The sequence below is a fragment of the Tamandua tetradactyla genome, chromosome 1 (genome assembly GCF_023851605.1).
Source record: "Tamandua tetradactyla isolate mTamTet1 chromosome 1, mTamTet1.pri, whole genome shotgun sequence".
In the NCBI taxonomy this organism is placed as follows: domain Eukaryota; kingdom Metazoa; phylum Chordata; class Mammalia; order Pilosa; family Myrmecophagidae; genus Tamandua; species Tamandua tetradactyla.
This window is the reverse complement of record NC_135327.1, coordinates 44,611,509-44,634,225: the sequence shown is the minus strand read 5'-3', so window position 1 is coordinate 44,634,225 and position 22,717 is coordinate 44,611,509. Positions and strand designations below refer to the sequence as shown.

The following is a 22,717-nucleotide window of genomic DNA, read 5'->3' as shown; positions in this document are numbered from 1 at the left end:
ATTGGTTTCCAGGAAATGGAAGTAACCTCACAGGGTTACTTTCCTAATAAATGGAAGTTCAAGTACACACAGTTCAAAATTTGGTAACACCATGCTGACTCCCCAAACAATGAGCTTTGTACTGTTATCCCAGGGGACAGTGTGTGACCTGCGGGGCTTCTCTGATTTCCACACAAATACCTGCAGAGCTGGGTTTGTCCAGATTATCTTGTAGTTCACCAGGAAGAAGGAACCTTTAGTTCTGTGCAGCACACCTTCAATGAAATTTTTGAAATTGGGTGAAACAGAAGTGTAGGAAGATGGTGGAGTAGGAGGCTCCAGGAATCAGTCCCTCCACCAAAACAACTACTGAACTACTAGGAACTGTCTAAATCAATCACTTTGAAACTCTGGAGTCTAGGGGAATGCTGTTCAACATCCAGGGAGGAACTGAAGAAAAGGCTGGTAAATTGTGATAAATTGTGATAAATGAAGAGTGACTTTCATCCTCTCTATAGCAACTACCATCCTCCTTCCTCTAGCCTTGTGTCCAGCAGCAGTAGGGACTGGAACTCCCACTTCTGGCTCAGCTTGCTGGTACCAGGGTAGGACATTACTAGTCCCCCAAACTCTGGAGATGTGTAGTCTGATCACAAATCTTTACCTCTGATCAGCTACTTCAGATCACTGGGGGGCAGCTTGAGGGCAGCCACTGGTTCTACCCCTACCCCAACCCCCATCTCCACCTACCCCTCAGGGCAAAGGCAGCAATGGAATCTCAAAGGCACACTTCAAAGGCTGCAATTACCAGGCAATGGCTCCCATGGTAGATCCCTGGCCCTGTTCCAGAGGGAGAAGAGTGGCCCCGGTGTGCAAAATGTGGTGCACGTATGTCAGTGCCAATCAGGGAAGTCTAAGAGACTGAACAGAGGAATGTGTCCCAGGCTCACCCTCCAGAATTTATCCTGAGGGCAGAGAAGCCCCTTGCAGACAGTTGGGACAGTATGAGAAATAATTAAGTTGGAATGGCCTGAAACAAAAGACTGCCTGCTTTAAGCCACTTAAAGGAAAAGCCAGAAATGGGGAGGAAGTCTATTCCAAACAACACAGGGGACATTCACTCAAACTCCTACAAACTAGGAATTCCTAAGACCTCTAAGCAAGCCCAAGCCCAGGAGAAGATGCAGGATCCAGAGCTCCCAAGGGATTCTGGTTCAGATAAGATAGAGAAGACACAGCAATAACCATTTGCCTCAAGCTAGGACTCTTAATAGAAGGGCTCAGCTCTGAAGGATACATGTACCAAAGCAGAACCAATTTGTAAAGAGAGTGAACAGTACATTTTTGCCTTGCTTTGTTTGTCTTGAAGAGCTCCTGGCATTCAAGAAAGTCTGTCACATTACTAGATGGATACAAGCTTAAGGGACAGTCCAGGGACCAAGCCCCAGAGTTAACATTTTAAATATTAAAATGTACAATGTACAATAAGACTACAAGACAAAGAAACAAGAAATAATGGTTCATTCAAAGGAACAAGTCCAGAAAATATCAACAAAGAGGATTAGACTTTGCGCTTACCCTTGGACCCACTGGCTGGATAGAGATTTTTTTTTTTTAATTTTTATTGATTAAACCAATCAACATACAACAGGAACATTCTTAACATATGAACATTCCATACTTGGTGTGCAGTCAATGACTCACAATATCATCACATAGTTATATATTCATCACCATGACCATTTCTCAGAATATTTACATCACATCAGAGAAAAAAATAAAAAGAAAAAACTCATACATACCATACCTGTTACCCCTCCCCTTCATTGGCCACTAGTATTTCCCTCTATTCAATTCATTTTAACATTTTCCTCCATTATTTATTTAATTTTAATCCATATTTTTTACTCATCTGTCCATACCATAGATAAAAGGAGTATCAGAACAAGGTTTTCACAATCACACAGTCACTTTGCAAAAGTTATATCATTACACAATCATCTTAAAGAAACATGGCTACTGGAATACAGCTCTAAGTTTCAGACACTTCCCTCCAGCCTCTCTAATACACCTTAAACTAAAAAGGGATTATCTATATACTGCGTAAGAATAACCTCCAGGATAACCTCTTGACTCTATTTGAGATCTCTCAGCCACTGACACCTTATTTTGTCTCCTTTCAGTTGAGAACGTTTTCTCAATCCCTTGATGCTGAGTCCCAGCTCATTCTATCTAGGTTTTCAGTCCCATTTTGTCAGGGAGGTTTACATGCTTGGGAGTCATGTCCCACATAGGGAGGGGGAGGGCAGTGAGTTTGATTGCTGGGTTGACAGAGAAATAGGTCTCATCTGAGTAATAAAAGAGGTTCTCTGGGGGTGACTCTTAGGCCTAATTTTAAGTAGACTTAAGTCTAGCCTTTGCAGGGATATGTTTCATATGAACAGACCCCAAGATTGAGAGTTTGACCTATTCATTTTGTTGTCCTCACTGCTTGCAAGAATATCAGGCCTTCTCCAAATGGGGTAGTTGAATTTTCCCTCTTTCTTACCATTCCCCCGAGGGGACCTTGCAAATACTTCTTTATTCACTATTCAGATCACTCTGGAATTTATCAAGGCATCACTCTGGACAAACCTACAAAATCTCATGCCCTACTCAAGGTTCCATGTAGTTATGGTGCTCAATTAAACTGTCCACATAAATTATATTACAAGATGCACTATCAAAATATAAGTTTTGTTTACCAAATAAACATTTTTTGCTTTAGTATCACACATAAGTTAAAGTTTTAAAATATGAATTACCATCTATTTTCAACACCCTGCAATATTGACATTCCTTTGTTCTTTTTCATTTCATGTTCATTTTTAATTTATAAATTTAGTCATTATCACTGTACACTCTAGGCATTCCTAGATTATATCATCTCAATCTTAATCATCTAGCTTTCCTTCTGATTTCAGAAGGAAATCCTTCCTATATCATTCTCACATTCAGCTTCATTCAGTACGCTAACATTATTGTACTACAGTTAGGTAGTATTGTACTATCCATTTCTGAATTTTTACAATCAGTCCTGTTGCACAATCTATATCCCTTCAGCTCCAATTACCCAATATCTACCCTATTTCTATCTCCTGATGGTCTCTGTTCTTAACTGAAATTCTCCAAGTTCATTCATTAATCTTAGTTCACATCAGTGAGACCAGACAGTATTTGTCCTTTTGTTTCTGGCTAATATCACTCAGCATAAAGTCCTCAAAGTCCACCCAAGTTGTTACATACTTCATAACTACTTCTACATACTTCATAACTACTTGTTACATACTTCTGTCTTACAGCTGCATAATATTCCATCATATGTATGTACCACAGCTTGTCTAGCCACTCATCTGTTGATGGACATTTTGGCTGTTTCCATCTCTTGGCAATTGTAAATAATGCTGCTATATAAACATTGATGTGCAAATGTCCATTAGTGTCCTTGCCCTCATGTCCTGTGAGTAGATACATAGCAATGGTATTGCCAGATCATATGGCAATTCTATACTTAGCTTCCTGAGGAACTGCCAAACTGCCTTCCACAGTGGTTGTACTATTTTACAGTCACACCAGGGGTGGATAAATGTGCCTCTTTCTCCACATCCTCTCCAGCACTTGTCATTTTCTGTTTTATTGATAATAGCCATTCTGGTGGGTGTGAGATGATGTCTCATTGAGGTTTTGATTTGCATTTCCCTAATAGCCAGAGAAGTTGAGCATCTTTTCATGTGCCTTTTAGCCATTTGTATTTCCTCTTCTTTGAAGTGTCTGTTCATGTCTTTTGCCCATTTTGTAATTGGGCTGTCTGTCTGATTGTTGTTGAGTCAAACAATCTCTCTATATATTCTGGATACTAGAACTTTATCTGATATATCATTTCCAAATTATTGTCTCCCATTGTGCAGGCTTTCTTTTTGCTTTCTTGATGAAGTTCTTTGATGCACAAAAATGTTTAATTTTGAGGAGTTCCCATTTATCTATTTCTTTCTTCAATGCTCATGTTCTGGGTATAAGAGCTAGGAAACTGCCTACTTTTATAAGATTTATAAGATATTTCCCTACATTTTCTTCTAAAAGTTGTATGGTCTTAAATCTAATGTTTAGTCTTTGATCCATTTTGAGTTAACTTTTGTGTAGGGTGTGAGATATGGATCCTCTTTCATTCTTTTGCATGTGGGTATCCAGTGTTCTAGGCACCATTTATTGAAGAGACTATTCTGTCCCAGGTGAGTTGGCTTGATTGCCTTATCAAAGATCAATTGTCCATAGATGAGATGGTCTATATCTGAACACTCTATTCAATTCCAGTGGTCAGTATATCTATCTTTATGCCAGTACCATGCTGTTTTGACCACTGTAGCTTCATAAGATGCCTTAAATTCAGGTAGTGTGAGACCTCTGACTTCATTTTTTTTCTCAGGATATTTTTAGCTATTCAGGGCACCTTGCCTTTCCAGATAAATTTAGTTATTGATTTGTTCTAGTTTGCTAACTGCTGGAATGCAATATACCAGAAGCAGAATGGCTTTTAAAAAGGGGAATTTAATAAATTGCCAGATTACAGTTCTAAGGCCGAGAAAATGTCCTGGTTACAACAAGCCTATAGAAATGTCCAATCAAAGGCATCCAGAGAAAGATACCTTGCTTCAAGAAGGCCAATGAAGTCGAGAGTTTCTCTCTCAAGTGAGAAGGCACCTGGTGAAGAGAGTCAGGATTCTCTCTTATCTGGAAAGGCATGTGGCAAACAAAGCATCATCTGCTTTCTCTCCTGGTTTCCCTTCACGAAGCTCCCTGGGAGGTGTTTTCCCTCTTCATTTCCAAAGGTCACTGGCTGGTGAACTCTGCTTCTCATGTCTATGTCATTCTGCTCTGCTCTCTCTGAATCTCTCTCATTCTCCAAAATGTTTCCTCTTTCACAGGATTTCAGAAACTAATCAAGACCCACCCAAATGGATGGAGACATGCCTCCAGCTCATCTAGCTTAACAACCACTCTGGATTAAATCATGTCTCCAGGGAGATGATCTGATTACAGTTTCAGACATACAGTATTGAATAGGGATTATTCTGCCTTTACAAAATGGGATTTAGATTAAAACATGGCTTTTCTAGGGGACATACATCCTTTCAAACCAGCACAGGTATTTTATTTCTGAGAAGTAAGTTTTTGGAATTTTAATTGATATTGCATTGAATCTATAAACCAATTTAGGTAGAATTGATGTCTTAACTATATTTAGTCTTCTAATCCATGTACACAGTATGCTCTTCTATTTATGTAGGTCTTCTGTGATTTCTTTTAGTAATTTCTTGTAGTTTTCTTTGTATAGGTCTTTTGTATCCTTAGCTAAATATATTTCTAAATATTTTATTCTTTTGGTTGCAATTGTAAATGGAATTTTTTTCTTGATTTCTCAGTCAGATTGCTCATTACAAGTGTATAGAAACTCTACAGATTTTTGAGTGTTGATCTTGTAACCTACCACTTTGCTGTACTCATTTATTAGCTCTAGTAGTTCTGCTGTGGTATAGTATCATAACTGCAAACAGAGTTTTACTTCTTCCTTTCCAATTTTGATACCTTCTATTTCTTTTTCTTGTCTAATTGCTCTGGCTAGAACTTCCAACGCAATGTTAAATAGCAATGGTGATAGTGGACATCCTTGTCTTGTTCCTGATCTTAGGGGGAAAGTTTTCAGTTTTTCCCCATTGAGGATAATGTTGGCTGTGAGTATTGCATATATTCTCTTTATCATATTGAGAAAGTTCCCTTCTGCACCTATCCTTTGAAGTGTTTTCAACAAGAAAAGATGTTTGTCAAATGCCTTTTCTGCATCAATCGCGATGATCACGTTTTTCCTGCTTTGATTTGTTGATATGGTATATTACATTAATTGATTCTTATGTTGAACCATCTTTGCATCCCTGGGATGAATCCTACTTGGTTATGGTATGTAATTCTTTTAATGTGCTGCTGGATTTGATTTGCAAAATTTTGTTGAGGATTTTTGCATCTATTAATCATTAAAGAGATTGGTCTGAAATTTTCTTTTCTTGTAGTATCTTTGTCTGGCTTTGGTATGAGGGTGATGTTGGCTTCATAGAATGAGTTAGGTAGCCTTCCCTCCTCTTCAATTGCTTTTGAAGAGTTTGAGCAGGATTGGTACTAATTCTTTCTTGAATGTTTGGTAGAATTCACATGTGAGGCCATCTGGTCCTGGACTTTTCTTTTTTGGGAGCTTCTCAATGACTAATTCAGTTTCTTTACTTGTGATTGGTTTGTTGGGATCATCCAGAGGTTGTGGCCAAGATGGTGGCTTAGTGGGGTATGGGATTTAGGTCATCCTGCAGAGCAGCTAATAAATAGCCAAGAACAGTACAGAACAGCTGCTGGAGCCACATCAGTGTCCAAAGCATACACCAACTGGACAAGTTGGACTGGCTGCAATCCCCCCAGAACTGTGAGTCCCCCAAGCTGCAATTGCAGGAGCCCCTCCCCCCACAGGCTGGTTCCCAGAGGGGAAAGGAAAGAGAATTTACTAGCAGTTGGGGCTGAGTTCAACCAAACTCCAATTTATGGACTTAATTAACAAATTCTGACTACTAAAAATAGGCCCCAGCTCAGCTGAATAATGCTGCTATGTATATCAATGTATAAATGCACAAACTCTGGACAGAAATTTTAAAATGATGAAACTCAATATGCTCAAGGAGATAAATGAAAACACATAAAAAGAACTAAGGAGTATGAGGTAAACAATGAATGAACAATATGGGAATCTCTCCAGAGAAACATTGGAGTTGAAGGACACTGTGGTAGTTAGATTCGGGTGTCAACTTGGCCAGGTGAAGGTGCCTAGTTGTATTACTGTGGACATGAGCCAATGGCATGTGAACTTCATCTGTTGGTGATTATATCTGCAGTCAGCTAGGAGGCATGCCTGCTGCAATGAATGATGTTTGATTTAATTGGCTGGTGCTTACATGAGCGACTCAAGGTAGCACAGCCTACCTCATCTCTGCACTCACCACTCAGCCCAGACCTTTGGAGATGCAGAAAGAAATTACCCCAGGGAAAGTTGTTGGAACCCAGAGGCCTGGAGAGAAGGCCAGCAGAGATTGCTCTCTGCCTTCCTATGTAAGAAAGAACCTCAGTTGAAAGTTAGCTGCCTTTCCTCTGAAGAACTATATGTCAACGAAATAAATCCCCTTTTACTGAAAGCCAGTCTGTCTCTGGTATGTTGCATTCCAGCAGCTAGCAGACTAGAACAGACACTAACTGAAATGAAAAATTCTCTAGTTGATTTTGAGAACAGATTGGTGACGGCAAAAGAAAGAAGCAGCAAATTCAAAGACAAGACAACTGAAATGATTCAGGCTAAGGAGCAGAAAGACAGAGTAAACAAGAATGAATAGAGCCCATGATACCTGTGGAACTCTATCAGGTATACCAGTAAATGCAATGGAATCCCAGAAGGAGAAGAAAAGGAGAAAGGGGCTGAGGAAATGTCAAAGAAATAATGGCACAAAAATTCCCAAATTAATAAAAAACACAAATGTGCACATTCAAGAATCCCAACAAACCCCAAACAGGATATATTCAAAGAGAACCATGCCTAGACACATAGGAATCAAATTATCTACCACACTAAGGAAAAGAAAAGAGTTCTGAAAGCTGCAAGAGAAATGCAACAAGTTAAATACAAAAGAATTCCAGTATAATTAGGTTCTGATTTCTCATCAGAAACTATGAAGGAAAGGAGATAGTGGTACAAAATATATAAAGTACTAAAAGAAAACAATTGTCATCCAAGAATTTTATGTCCAGAAAGACTTTCTTTCAAAAATGTTGGAGTGAGGTGGGCCACAATGGCTCAGCAGGCAGAGCTCTTACCTGCCATGCCAGAGACCCAGGTTCAATTCTCAGTACCTGCCCATGTGCACGCATGTGCATGCACACACACACACACACACACACACACACAAATGTTGGAGTGATTCCAAGATAAATAAAAGCTGAGGAAATTTGTCTCCACTAGACTTGCCCTATAAGCAATGCTAAAGAAACTTCTTCAGACTGAAGGGAAAAGATACTAGATGGTGGCTCAAAGCAGCATAAAGAAATAAAATACCAGTAAATGTAACCATATAAGCCATTAAAAATGCTAGTACTATTGTGGTGCATTGTTTGCAATGTAACTCCAACTTCTTGCTTCATATGGGGCCAAAATACAAATACATAAAAAGTATGATAAATTGATGATTTGGGACATAAAATATACAAAGATATAGTTTGTAATTAGTAGCAAGAAAAAGTGTTGGGAAACAGGGATACAGGAACAGTATGTTTATGCTATTGAATATAAGTTGGTATCAAATGAAATAGGATGTCAAATTTTAACCCCATGGTACACACAAAGAAAATACATTCAGAAAGTAATAAGAAGGGCTACAAAATGGTACAATACAAAAAGCAAAAAAAATGTTTTTTAAATGGGCAGAAGACTTGAATAGACATCAGAGAAGATATATTAATCGCCAAAAATTTCAACATCAGTGGCTGCTAGGTAACTGCAAACAAAACTCCAATGAGATGCCATCTCACACCCATTAGAATGGCTGGTATTTAAAAAATGGAAAATTAGTAGTGTTGGAAAGTATGGAAAGAAATAGAGACATATTCATTGTGTATGTAAAATGGTGCAGCGACATGGAAGACATTTGGCAGTTCCTATAAAATTTGACTAGAGATATATGACCTGGCAACCCCACTCTTAGGTATATATCACAAGATTTGAAAACAGGGACTTGAACAGGCATTTATACATTGATATACATAGCAGCATTATTCATAACTGCCAAAGATAGAAACAACCAAGTGTTCATCAACTAATAAATAGACAAATAAAAGGTGGTATATTCATACAATGCAATATTATTCAGCTGTAGAAAGGACTGAAATCCACATGCAAACATGGGCGAAACTTGAAAATATAGTAATGGTGAAATAAGCCAGAACAGAACAATATTGTATGACCTCACCAATGTAAAACAATTAGCATAAGCAAACTGAGTCAGAATATAAAATAAACCTTATCAGGGGCCAGAGTGGGGATATGGAATGGGGAGTTAATGCTTAAATTTTAGTTTCTATTTTGCATGATTGTAAAGTCTTGAAAAAGGATGGTAGTAATAGTAGCACACTATTGTGAACTAAATTAACAGCACTGATTTATATATTTGATTGTGATTAAAATGGAAATTTTTAAGTTGAATATATGCTACTAGAATAAAAATTTTCTAAGCAAACTGCATGTTCTAGTTTGCTAGCTGCCGGAATGCAACACACCAGAGACGGATTGGCTTTTAATAAAAGGGGATTTATTTTGTTGGTTCTTCAGAGGAAAGGCAGCTAACTTTCCACTGAGGTTCTTTCTTACGTGGAAGGCACAGGATGGTTTCTGCTAGTCTTCTCTCCAGGCCCCTGGGTTCCAACAACTTTCCCCGGAGTGACTTCTTTCTGCATCTCCAAAGGCCTGGGCTGAGCTGCAAGTGCTGAGATGAGGAATGCGGAGCTGTTTAGGCTGTGCTACATTGCGCTCTCTCATTTAAGCACCAACCAATTAAGTCAAATGTCACTCATTGCAGCAGACACGCCTCCTAGCCAACTGCAGATATAATTAACAACAGATAAGGTTCATGTACCATTGGTTTGTGTCCGTGGCAACAGAATTAGGTATGCTTACCTGGCCAAGTTGACAACTGAATATAACTAACACACTGCATAATACAGTGAACCCTATTTCAAATGGGCTGTACTTAATAGTACAATTATAAAAATATTCTTTCATGAATTACAACAAATGTACTACACTAATGCAAGTTATTACTAGGGTGGTATCTGCTAACTATATTTTCTGTAATGATTTTCTGTAAGCCTACAACTTCTATAATAAAGAAAATGCAGTGAAACATAATTAAAGTTATGTTTAATGAAGTAATAAATTTAAGTAATTAATGTGTTACAGAAATGTTTTGTGTTCTACAATTTATAAGCATAAAAAATCAGGAATACCATCAATAACAAAAAATGGGAATGGTTAAATGAATCTCTACAGTGTAAAAATACTCTGCTAAGGGGCAGTCCACCAAAAAGAAAAAACAATATAAATATTTATGCAGGGGGTGGGCAATGGTGGCTCAGTGGCAGCATTCTTGCCTGTCATGCCAGAGACCTGAGTTTGAGTCCCAGAGCCTGCCCATGTGCAAAAAAAAAAAAAAAAAAAAAAAACAACTGCAGGGGCCTCAAAATGCATGAGGCAAACACTGGCTAAACTGAAGAAAGAAATAGATGTCTCTACAATAATACTTGCAAACTTCAATATAACATTCTCATCAATAGATAGAATATTTACACAGAAGATTAATAAGAAAACAGAGAAACTTGAATAATATGATAAATGAACCAGACCTAACAGATATACTATGCCACCAAAACAACAGATTATAGGTTTTTTTCCAAGGGCACATTGTGGAAGACTGGTCTCAATAAACTTAAAAAGATTGAAGTTCTACACAACACTTTCTCTGACAGTATTGGCCTGCAGCTAAAAATGAACCACAGAGAACTGGAAAATACAAATATAAGGCAATATTTGATTTGAATCTGTGGTGTACCCCAGAAAAGCCATGTCTTTTAATCCTCACTCATCATTGCTGGGTGGAAACTTGATAAGATTATCTCCACAGAGATGTGGCTCACCCAATTGTGGGTATTAAACCTTGGGTTAGAGAGAGATGTGACTCCACCCATTCCAGGTGGGTCTTGATTAGTTTACTGGAATCCTTTAAAAGAGGAAATGTTTTGGAGAGAGTACCTTTTTTAGAGCCATGAGATCCCACAAAAGCCCACACAGCCTTAGACCTTTGGAAAATGTCCCCAGGGTTGCTTCATGAAACAAGATGCCTGGAGAGAAAGTTAGCAGATGCTGCCATGTTCACCATGTATCTTTCCAATTGAGAGAGGAACCCTGAACTTCATCAACCCTTCTTGAGTGAAGGTAACCTCTTGTTGGTGACTTAATTGGGACATTTTCACAGCTTTAGAACTGTAAACTAACCACTTATTAAATTCCTCTTTTTAAAAAGCCATTCTGTTTCTAGTATATTGTATTCGGGCAGCTAGCAAACTAGAACTGATGGTTTAACAACATGCTCTTAAACAGTCAGTGGGTCAAACAGAAATTGCAAGAGCAATCACTGAATATCTCAGGATGAATGAAAATGAGAACACAATATATCCAAACGTATTGGATATAATGGAGGCAGTTCTGAGAGGGAAATTTATAGTCCTAATCACCTACATTAAAAAAAAAAGAAAAGAGCTAAAATCAAAGACCTAACTCGACACCTGGAGGAACTAGAAAACCAGAAAACTAATCCCAGAGAAGACAAAAGGAAAGTAATAAAGATAACAGAAATAAATGTAATTGAGAATGAAAAATCAATATAGGGCATTAAAAATACCACAAGTTGATTCTCTGAGAAAATTAATTGACAAATCCTTAACTAGACTGACAAAGGAAAAAAAGGAAGATGCAAATAAATAAAATCAGAAATGAGAGGGGGGCATTACTACTAATCCCATAGAAATAAAAATGATCCTGAGAAGATTCTATGATACTATGCTAACAAATTAATTTAGATGAAATGGACAAATTCCTAGAAACACATGAACAACCTACACTGACTCTAGAAATAGAAGACCTCAACAGAGAAAACACCAGAGATTAAATCAGTCATCAAATCCCTCCAGGAAAAGCTCAGGAGTAGAGGTTTCACAGGTGAATTTCACTAATCATTCCCAAAAGAATTAACATCAATCCCACTCAATTTTTTTCCAAAAAATTTAAGGGATTAACACTGCCTAATTCATTATATGAAGCCAACATCAACCTAATACCAAAGCCACATAAAGGTACTACATGAAAAGAAAATTACAGATGAATTTATCTGCAAGTCTTCAACAAACTACTTGGAAATAGAATCCAATAGCACATTAAAAAATTAGAGATCATAATCCAGTGGGTTTTATCCCAGTATATAAGGGTGGTTCAACACAAAAAAAATCAATCAATGTAATATACCACATGAACAAATTGAAGGGAGAAAAAAATCACAAGATCATTTCAATTGATGCAAAAAAACCCACATTTGACAAAATCCAGTATCCCTTCTTGATAAAAGTACTCTCAAAGATAGGAATAAAAGGAAACTTTCTCAACATGAGAAAGGGTATGTACGAAAAACCCACAGCTAACAGTGTAGTCAATAGTAAAAGACTAAAGGCTTTCTCCTTTAGATCAGGAACAAGACAAGGATACCCAATGTCACCATTGTTACCCAACATTTTACTAAAAGCTCTAGCTAAAACAGTTACACAAGAAAAAGAAAAAGGCACCCAAATTGGAGAGGTAGAAGTAAAACTTTCACTATTTGAATATGATGATGTCTTATACTGGAAAGTCCTGAAAAAGTCTACAACAAAGCTACTAGACCTAACAAATGAATTCAGCAAAGTGGTGGGTTACAAGATTATCAAACAACAATCAGAAGTGTTTCTGTCCACTTGTAATGAGCAAACTGAGGAGGAAATCGAGAAAAAAAATGCATTTACAATAGCAACCAAAAGAATTAAATACCTAGGAATAAACTTAAGCAAGGATGTAACTGATCTGTATTCAGAAAACTACAAAGCATTGCTAAAAGTAATTAAAAAAAAAAACCTAAATAAGTGAGAAGATGTTCCATGTTCATGGATTGGAAGACTGAATAGTAAAATGTTGATTCCTCCAAAATTGATTTATAAATTCAACACAATCCCAGTCAAAATTCCAACAGTCTAATTTGCAGAATTTGAAAAACCAATCATCAAATTTATTTGGAAGGTCAGAGGTCCATGGATAGCCAAAAACATCGCAAAAAGGAGGAAGAGACAGGAGAATTCACTTCCTGACCTTAATGCATATTACAAAGCTATAGTGATCAAAAACAGCATGGTACTGGCAATAAAATAGTTATACTGATCAATGGAATTGAATTGAGAGTTCATAAATATATTCCCACATCTATGATCAATTGATTTTGACAAAGCTATCAAAGCCACTCAATTGGGACAGAAGTCTCTTCAACAAATGTTGGGCAAACTGCATAGCTATATCCAAAAGAATGAAAGAGGATCCCTATCTTACACATTATACAATTATTAACTGGAAATTGATCAAAAACCTAAATATAAAAGCCTCACCCAGGAGAAAATGTAGGGAAGCATCTTCAAAGATCTTGTGGGAGGAGGTGGTTTTTTTTAGACTTTGCACCCAAAGCACAAGCAATAAAAAATAGATAAATGGGAGTGCCTCAAAATTTAATACTTTTGTGATTCAAAGGACTTTGTCTAAAAAGTGAAAAGGCAGGCTACTCAATGGAAGAAAGTATTTGTAAACTTATCCAATAAAGGTCTAATATCCACGATATATAAAGAAATCCTACAAATCAACAATAAAAACAACCCAAGTTAATAATGGCAAAAGCTTGGACATTTCTCCAAAGAGGAAATAGAAATAAAAATTAATCTTATGAAAAGATGTTCAATATGACTAGATATTAGGAAAATGCAAATCAAAACTATAATGAGATATTTCACACCTACTAGAATGGCTATAATTAATAAAAGAGAAAACTACAAGTGTTGAAGCTATAGAGAAGTAGAAATACTCATTCACTGCAGGTGGGAAGGTAAAATAGTACAGCCACTGTTGAAGGCAGTCTGGTGGTTTCTTAGGAAGCTATGTATAGAACTGACATTGACCTGGCAATCCACTATTAGATATATACCTAGAAGAACTGAGAGCAGGGACATGAACAGACATTTGCACACAAATGTTCATAGTGGCATTATTCACAATTTCCTTAAGACAGAAGCAACCCAAGTATCCACCACCAACCCAGGAATAGATAAACAACATGGGTTATATACAGACAACAGGATATTATGCAGCGATAAGAAAGAATAAAGTCTTGAGGCATGTAACAACATGGGTAAACCTTGAGGACATTATATTGAGTAAAATAAGCCAGACACAAGAAGACAAATATATGATATCACTAATATGAATTAATTACAAGCTAACTCAGAGTTAGAATCTCAAATCTATGTTACCAGGATATAGAATGACAGTAGAGAATGGAGACCTGATGCTTAATTGTGCAGAATTTTTAATTAGGTTCATTGTAAACGTTTAGAAATGGATAGAGATAATAGTAGCACATTGCGATTGTAATTAACAGCACTGGATTATTTATGTGAATGTGGTTCAAGAGGGAGTTTTAGGGTCATTGTACACTTTGGATGAATTGTATGGTGTGTGAATATATCATGAGACACAACTACTTGGGCAGGCCACAGTGGCTCAGCAGGCAGAGTTCTCACCTGCCATGCTGGAGACCCAGGTTCACTTTCCAGTGCCTGCCCATGCAAAAAAAAAAAAAAAGAAGAAAAGATGCAACTACTTAAAGAATATTCTGCAAAAGTAAAACTTTTTCAGATTTCAAGGGCATGTAAGTAGCAGTAAGGACTCTAAACCTTCCGTGCTAGATGAAGATGATGAGCTGATATATACAGCCTCAGGTTGGGCCTTAAAGGGCTTTGTTACTCTCGTTCCTGCACTCTGATTATTTGTTCTTAGAACCCAGCCCCCTCGTAAGAAGCTCAAGCTTATTTTTCCAAATTGCTTGTCCAGTTTTTCATTATGTGGTTCCTCATAGTTTTTTTTTAATAGTCATTTTGTAAAAACCTTCAGGTTTGTCTATTATTTTAAGTTATTGTGGTATGCTAGCCTTCCTTTCTTTTTTATATCTTAAACCCACTGACTCTCAGTCATAGTGGATCATTTCCACACCATGGCCCCATGGATAGAAGTTTGGAAGCTGAAAGGTCATCTTGGATGTTCTAGCCCCATTGAACACCACCCAGAGCACAAGAACAGCCCAAGCCTACGGCCCCGGCCAAATTCCAGAATCTTGAGAAATAATAAATCAGTGTATTTAACCACTAACTTTTGGGTGTTGTGTTACAGTTACAAGAGCTATCTAAAACAGTGGAGTTATACAAAGCCCCTTCCCACAAAATGTTTCAAAATAACAGAAACCACAACAAAAATATTTTTAAATATGTAGTTTAACTGACATGAAAGCTATAGTGTCATAACTGAAGGGGACCCTGAAAGTCAAAGCAATATTCTAGTGACCTAAAGATGCAGGACCCCCAAGGGCTACAGACTGATTATCAATACAGAGATAAGCCCTATGGCTGGAAGGCTTGGGTTCTAATGTCCATTTTGAGGACCTTGAGTTGTTCAAGATAAGAGGTTAAAACTGATACCTCTGCATAAATATGTCAGCAACTTCCAGATTAACTTAACAAGAGGCTGTTTTGTCCAAGGGTTCTGTGTGGAGAAAGAAAAGAGCTCCTTTTAATAAATAGAAACCGTAAGTGCATCATGCATTTGGAGCACAAATTTATTCAATCTGAAGTCATGTAGTAATACAGAAACTGAGTAATTAATTCCAGACCAGTGTTATCCCTGCTGTACCCTAACAAGTGGAAATGTAGAATTCATAGAGAATTCTTACCACCTGGAACTCCACCAGAGCAAAAATTTCTGAAGATGAGTTCACAATCTCAAAAATCAAAATACGTGATAAAATAATTCGCTATGAGAGACAGTGGGTTAAAAATACTCAAAAAAACTCATGAAGAAACATTGAGGATAGAAGGTTCTAAATGAGTTAAAGACTAGCCAATATTTGAAAGGATAATGGGTAAGAGTTTCAGAAATGATCAAAGCCATGAATTTTAAATTGAAGAAAAACAGCAACTTATGTCTGAACACCAGAGACAAAAAGAAAAGTTTTAAAGCAAACAGAACAAAAGGTCAGTTTACCTAAAGAAAGTAACTTTGATTGACAGCAGATTTCTCAACATCAGTAGTTTAGTTCAGAAAAGAAAATGGAAAAATACCGAGTCTTCAAAGACAGAGAAAAATTAATCATTTATAGAGAGTTCTAACCAGCCACACTATCATGTGATAAATTTACATTTCATTTAAAAAAAGTTTGCTAGCCACATACCCTTTATCTGAAAGCTACTAAAGGATGCAAAATAGTAAGAAGGAAATTGAGTTCAAGAAGAGAGGAGTGCATGAATCAATTGTAGTCCAAAGAAAACTGTAAACATACAGTCAAGTCTAAATATTCATTGACTGTGAAAAATCAAAATAATTGGTGGATGGTTAAAAACAGGATGAAATCAAATCAGTATTTATGTGCATTTTATATTACCCAGAATATTGTACCCTTTGTTATATTTGTGTCTGTAAAAACATTTGTGGAACTATAAAAATACTTGTTATTGATTTACACTAATATCAGGATTTTTATTTTCTCCTGGAAGAGAAATAGTTTTAATTTTTTCTGTAACATGTTATTTCTTTAAAATAAAGACAAAAATCTGCAAAATGTTATTTTCTGGAGAGTACATATGACATACTAGGTTTCTGTGTGTATTCTTTGTATTTGCAATTTAAGAGTAAAACTGAAATGTATCAAGGTATGCAGATGTATTAAAGATATATAGAAAAACTCCAATAGAAGAAAATACTCCAAAATATTAACTATAGATGTCGGTTTTTTTCTTTTGTCAACTTTTGAATATTTCCAAGTTTTCTACCATGACTATGGTTTGACTTCTATATCTGTATCTATATCCCTCAAAGGCTGTTTTTTAAAGAGAGTCATAGGACACCAGAACTTCCTTGTAGAGATAATTAACTTGAGGCTTTGAGAAGTTCATTGACTTGCCTGTGTTCAGAAGGCTGGTTCAGCTCAGTGCACTCCTCTAATTTGCCATTATCAAATATATTTTTCAAGGAAGATTTTTTTCGCTGAAGTCTGTTTCCACTCCATCCTCATATCCTCTTAGCCCAGTACACTTATTGATACAAAGGGTATCTTTTATCTTGTAATAGGAAAGATAAGCTACTAAGTTGGCTACATTTGCCTTCACCCCAATTATGGATATCCCCTATATTAAAGTAGTTGCTTAAACTCAAGCAGTTGTTAAAATGTATTTAGAACCTACATTTTATGCTACTGTTCCCAAGAGGGCAGAGGGCGATGCCCTGTACATGGTTGGTGTTCACAGAGCCTCTCTGCATTTAATTTCATTTGGATTGAGTATCCTGAACACCAGAGATTGCGAATAAAGTACAATCACAATGGTAAATCACTGCATTGAGTTCCATAGTTGACTATAATACCAATTTCTGGCAGAGGATGTAGAGCAGCTGAGCTCTCATACACAGCTGGTGGGAGTGTAAAATGGTACAATAATGTTAGAAAACTGTCAGCTTCTTATAAAGTTAAGAGTAAATCTATTACCCAATAATTCCATTCTCGGGCATTTTCATGAGAAATGAAAGCAGAGAAACCTTGCATGATAGTCACAACAGTTTTCATAACCTTGTTCACTATTCATAGCAGCATTCGTATCCCCAAGTTTGACAAAATGGATCAACAAAATGTGATATAGGCACCCAAAGGAATGACAGTCAAGGAATAAAAAGGAACATTTGTATCCATAATTGGGCTGAAAGGGCCACGCATGAGGCATTTGTATGAATCCATTTATACGGGGTTCTAGAACAGACAGAATTAATCTTTGGTGACAGAAATCCAAATAGTTGTTGCTCCTAGCACAAGTAGGGTGTTAATAGAGAAGGGGAAGAAAATTTCGGAGGTGAGGGAAATATTATATATCTTAGTAGTATGGGTTAAAAGGATCTAGTGATCAAAATGGATTGAACTGTATGCTTCAGAGCTGTGCATTTCTGTATATGTGAATTAAACCTCAGTTTTAAAAATAAAGCATATAGGCTCTTCAGAGGCATGGTATCTTCTCGGAGCGCTCACTGCTAGAAAACAGCAGATCCTGAATAAGGAAGAAACCAGCGATCAATGACTTTCACAAATCAGTCATTATGCAATTATTTTATGTTGATCCCTGGAAACTCAAATATGTGAATGGACCCAAAAAGGGAAGAAAAATGGGCTCAAGGTTAGACTTGTCAAAGTATACTTTGAATAGTTGAGTTCATCCTTCAGATCTGCTGAAGCAAGTTGTCAAAGTGGTAGGCATTTGTTAGCAGTGATTTATGGGCTCTTACAAGATAACCCGTGCCAGCAATCATACCTCAGATACACACAGCTCTTTGATAGCCAAATAGGATATTCCTCAGCTTGTTTGAGGGGTAAGAGACATTTAAATAGCTGCATTAAAAAGATATTCCTTGCTAGGACCATGAAATGCCTGCCTTTAATCTAATAAATGGTTTCTCTGTCTTCAGCAGGGGCACAAGATGAAGCAAAGGAACAATGAAGTGGAACTAAGTGACAGTCCTCAGCATTGGGTGGCCTCTCCTTGCCCTGGGGAGAATGGGCAGACAGCAGGCTGTGGAGGAGGGTGGGTATGGGGGGTGGGAAGGAAAGTCCCAGTCAAGGACCGGGAAATCCTTTGCTCTAAATTTTTCCAGCTGCATTTTATTCTGTCTACCTGCAGGAAGAAAAAAAAAAAAAAAAGGAAGTAGTTTCCTTTAATTTGGTGGGGGGACCTATGTTCACATATCTTTTAGGCGTTGTCCCTGTTATTTCTATCTTTTCTCTCAAAACTCTGCCCCAGGGTCACAATGGCACAGTGCAGCTCTCACATGTGTATCCTGGCCCCTGTCTCTGCTTTCTCTGTTATTTCACAAAGCTGGTCGTACAGTGATTTCTTCAAAGAAAGAGAGAGAAAGAGAAAGATGATTATTTCTTAAACTGTAGGCTAAATTTCCCTTTCAGGACGCAGCAAGCCCTACACTGGTATAACCTACAGACAAAGGAGGCAGGACTGAAACAGGCAAAACCCTCACAAGTCACATGGAAAAGGTGTAGGAAGATGAACTGAAAATGTTACCTCGTTTAGGGATTCCCAACGTATAGTTTTGTTCCACATTGTTGATGAGAAATATGGAAGCAGAACTTAATCCAGAGCTGGGTGCAAAGGCTTAACAAGGTAGGTTGGGACCTGGCAGCCCCTGGAGTCTCTTCCTTTACCGCCAAGGTGGCTGGTGTGTTCTGTGGCATTAGCTTTCAGCCGAGCTCATCTGTTTCAAGAGATCTTTACCATATTCTTCTGTGTGGAGCCCACCAAGAAGATGGGCACCTGTGCTGCACAATTTTAAGAGATGGCACTTTTCTAGGCATTTTGGTTAAGTAATTCTTAAGAGAGGAGGGCCTCTACATTTAGGATCCAAACATATCCTACAGATGTTAACAAGTCCATTAGAAATTTCTCCTGATTTATACTTTTCATGAAAGAACAGGCTTTCTTTATCCAAGCTTTGATGATCCCACAAAGTTACAATCTCATCTGAAATCAGAGCAGCTCTTAGTTACAGTTCTGGTTTACTTTGAAAAGGCATGGTTTGCTCACATCAAGTCTAAAACTCATTTCACCAATGATCCCTTAACCCAGCAAACCATTCATTATGGCTGGGAAGGGGAGCAGCAGCAATAACCCTGGATGCTATTTGTACAGAAGGTAAGAAGGATGCTGGGTCCAGGAAAAGTCAGAAGTTATCAGGAATAGCTATCCCAGAGCCAACATGGGCTGTGATCCTCTTTAGGGAACACACAGCTTCCCGCAGCCCCCCGGGGTTGCTGCACCACATCCTTGGTGTGTTTGTAGAAACTGTTATTTCTCATATATCTTCTTAATTTCACCTGCCTTTGAAGGGCTCTAGAAATTTTAAGTTGCTTTTATTTATTCTTTGGCAGTAGGAAAAACATAGTTCATCAAATGGAGTACTTCTAGAATAGAAAGTTTTTATTCTTTCTAAATATTAATGAAATTCTCCAGTTTTGCCCTTCCCTCTATGAAAAAGTCACCCTCTTGTCTCCCTATGAATTTTGTTTTGTCCTTTCTGAATGGCTTATTTGCCATACTAGAATAATTAGCAAGTTATATTTCTACATATGTTTTAATATCCTATTTTTTTTTTGTATGCTGTATGGTGGGGTCACATCTCATTATTTTTCCATGTGAGTATCCTGTTATTGCAGCACAATTTATTGGATTTGTTTGTTTTGCTTTCTTGTTTGTATTTTGGGAAGTGCATGGATCGAGAATTGAACCCGGGTCTCCCGCATGGCAGAGAAGAATTCTACTACTGAACTACCCGTACACCCCCAATATCCCGTATTTTTTTAAAAGCTGCTCATTAACCCAGCAACAATATATAAGTAGCCTCATGAAGTTCAAAGATGGCCATTTCTCCTCTGTCATTCTAAAGTTGAATATGGAAGTATATACTTCCTTTATCGCCATTAGACATAGGTTTCTGAAAAAGCAAAAAAGAGGCTATTTTTAGATAATTCAAACAAATGCCTTCCAAATATTGATGGTTTATGTCACCTTTATAACTTAATTGAAAGTTGTCATTCTTGCAAAGTGCTTGACAAGGGCAACCTGCTTTGAGAACATTTTCCCATGGACTTCCAGATGTTAATACTGCTTGTGATCAGTAATGAGCTACAGTTGAAACGACATGAGACAAGAGGGACAGGGATTTTTTTTTAATGGACGTAGATAAAGAGACCGAATGTCCCTACTTAGGAACAGCTGGCATTGGGATTATTTCAGTCCTGGTTTTCTTATCATTAATGATAATCATTTTACTTATCCCTTTTAAGTATAGGCAGGGGTAACCAGGCTTTCAATCTAAGATACTAAAAGAAGGAGTAAATATCGTCAGCTTCACTCCTTTATTTCCTTAAACTTCATTTTGTGATGAGATTGTATTTTTATTTTGTGTTGTTATGCCTCTTGGTTGCTATTTGGCTATATGATTTCATGCTTTAAGACAAAGAACAAAGATGACTTCATTTCCATGGCAAAATATTAAAAACCTAGCTATTGGCCAGATCAAAGGCACTCTAATAAAGGAAACCTCTATTCCATTGGTGCTGTCACTGTACAAGTTGCACGATGGAATACATGTGAAAAGCTGATTGATTCTCCCACACACGAACTACGCACATTGTCAACGTCCAACCACACTTCAACCAGGCTATTAATCAGGAGGGGTGACAGGAGGGAAGAAAACAACCCTCTATAGTGGTGTTTGCACACAGAAGATCAAAACAGACTTTTGACATCATAGTTCTAATTAAAAAGGTACTCATTGTAGGAGAGATGAAGGGGTATTTCCTCTAGCTAGTAACTATTCAGATGATGGACAAGTCTTCTTTCATGAAAGCTAACAAAGAAAGCATCCAAAACACTGTCTGTGATACTGGGTCACATATTAATCATCACTGCTAATTGTAAATCTTTCTATGAAACACTGAAAAGCCTCTTTGTGAATACAGTTCTGCTCAATGCACTTGATTTGAAAAGACGTTTCTCCATATGTGGTGCATGTAGGTTTTGCTTTGAAAAATAACTAAGTTGGCAGAATAAGTTCAAAATATTTTCTTGGGGAATAGGTTTTTATCACACGATTCATTAAGGATTTGCCTTACCCTGGACATTTGTGATATAAAGGAAAATCAGAAAAAAAGTAATTTTCTTGATCAAGATGTTTTTACTTAATGCAAATAAATGTAGTCTGTTGCTTGCAAGGAAAAAATGTCTTCTGATATCTGCTAAATAGGAAAATATGTGCCTCTCGTTAAACCATCATTTAAATGCTGGACTGCTTCTAAATCTGTTTCTTTTCATCTGTGCCATACACTGAGAAACTTAAACAACTGTTGCCTTCATACTATGTTTGTTAGAACAGACCACAAATAAAATTTGTTTGAGAGAACAAGGTGGAATTACCCATGTTTTGTGACATTTGTTCATTAACCATGAGCTATATATTTGGTTGCAAATCTGTGCCTCTAAAATTGCCTCTGAAAGTCAACTTTAACTTAGCCTCATTCTTCCCTTATGAAGACTGGCTAATACTATTGTTGTTTTACCTCTTTGACCATGCTTTTCAAAAATTTAAACCATAGAATTCAAAATGGTAAGCAAATTTCAATGTCTAAGAGGAATTTGAATAGTAGATAATGAATTGCCTTGGCAACAACCTCTCAGATTCAAGATAAGCCATGAACATGGGTCCATTCTTTGAAACCCAATATCCATCACTGGAATTTTTTTTTTGAGTACCTTTGATAAGCCAGTCATTGTCCTATTTGAACATGGCATAGATCCTCCAACTTCTGGTGGCAGACATGATAGAATTACATAATTGTTAGGAGTTTGGCAACAGACTACCAAAAGTCACTACAGAAGAAAGTCAATCTTCTTTTGAAAATGAAATTATGTGTATCATCAAATTTAATAACCTCCATTTCCTATAGAAAGGGTGCTATCAGGTTTATTATCTAGAAGACACAGACTCATCCTCAATATTTAACAGATTTGATATTTAAAGGAAAATAAATGTTGTTTATTTTATAATTGTCTTACTCAAGAAGGATTTTTCCAATAGTGAACAAGGTTTGATGAGAAAACATTTCAGGCAGATGGTCTTACGCTACAATGGGCA

At 37.2% G+C, this 22,717-nt stretch overlaps 1 protein-coding gene and 1 long non-coding RNA gene across 4 annotated transcripts in view; one reads left to right on the top strand and one right to left on the bottom strand.

The window, feature by feature from the left end:
- Window positions 1-21,976, top strand: part of MACROD2 (mono-ADP ribosylhydrolase 2) — a 2,249,967-nt gene extending 2,227,991 nt beyond the window's left edge. For 2 of the 3 annotated variants that reach the window (XM_077115113.1, XM_077115108.1), the window contains one exon: window positions 18,482-21,976. The gene's annotated coding sequence lies outside the window, so the exon portion shown is untranslated. The remainder of the gene's footprint in view (window positions 1-18,481) is intronic. The other variant, XM_077115111.1, reaches the window with a different exon arrangement.
- Window positions 1-22,717, bottom strand: part of LOC143646113 (uncharacterized) — a 47,462-nt gene that overhangs the window by 5,507 nt on the left and 19,238 nt on the right. The gene's annotated exons all lie outside the window — the stretch shown is intronic.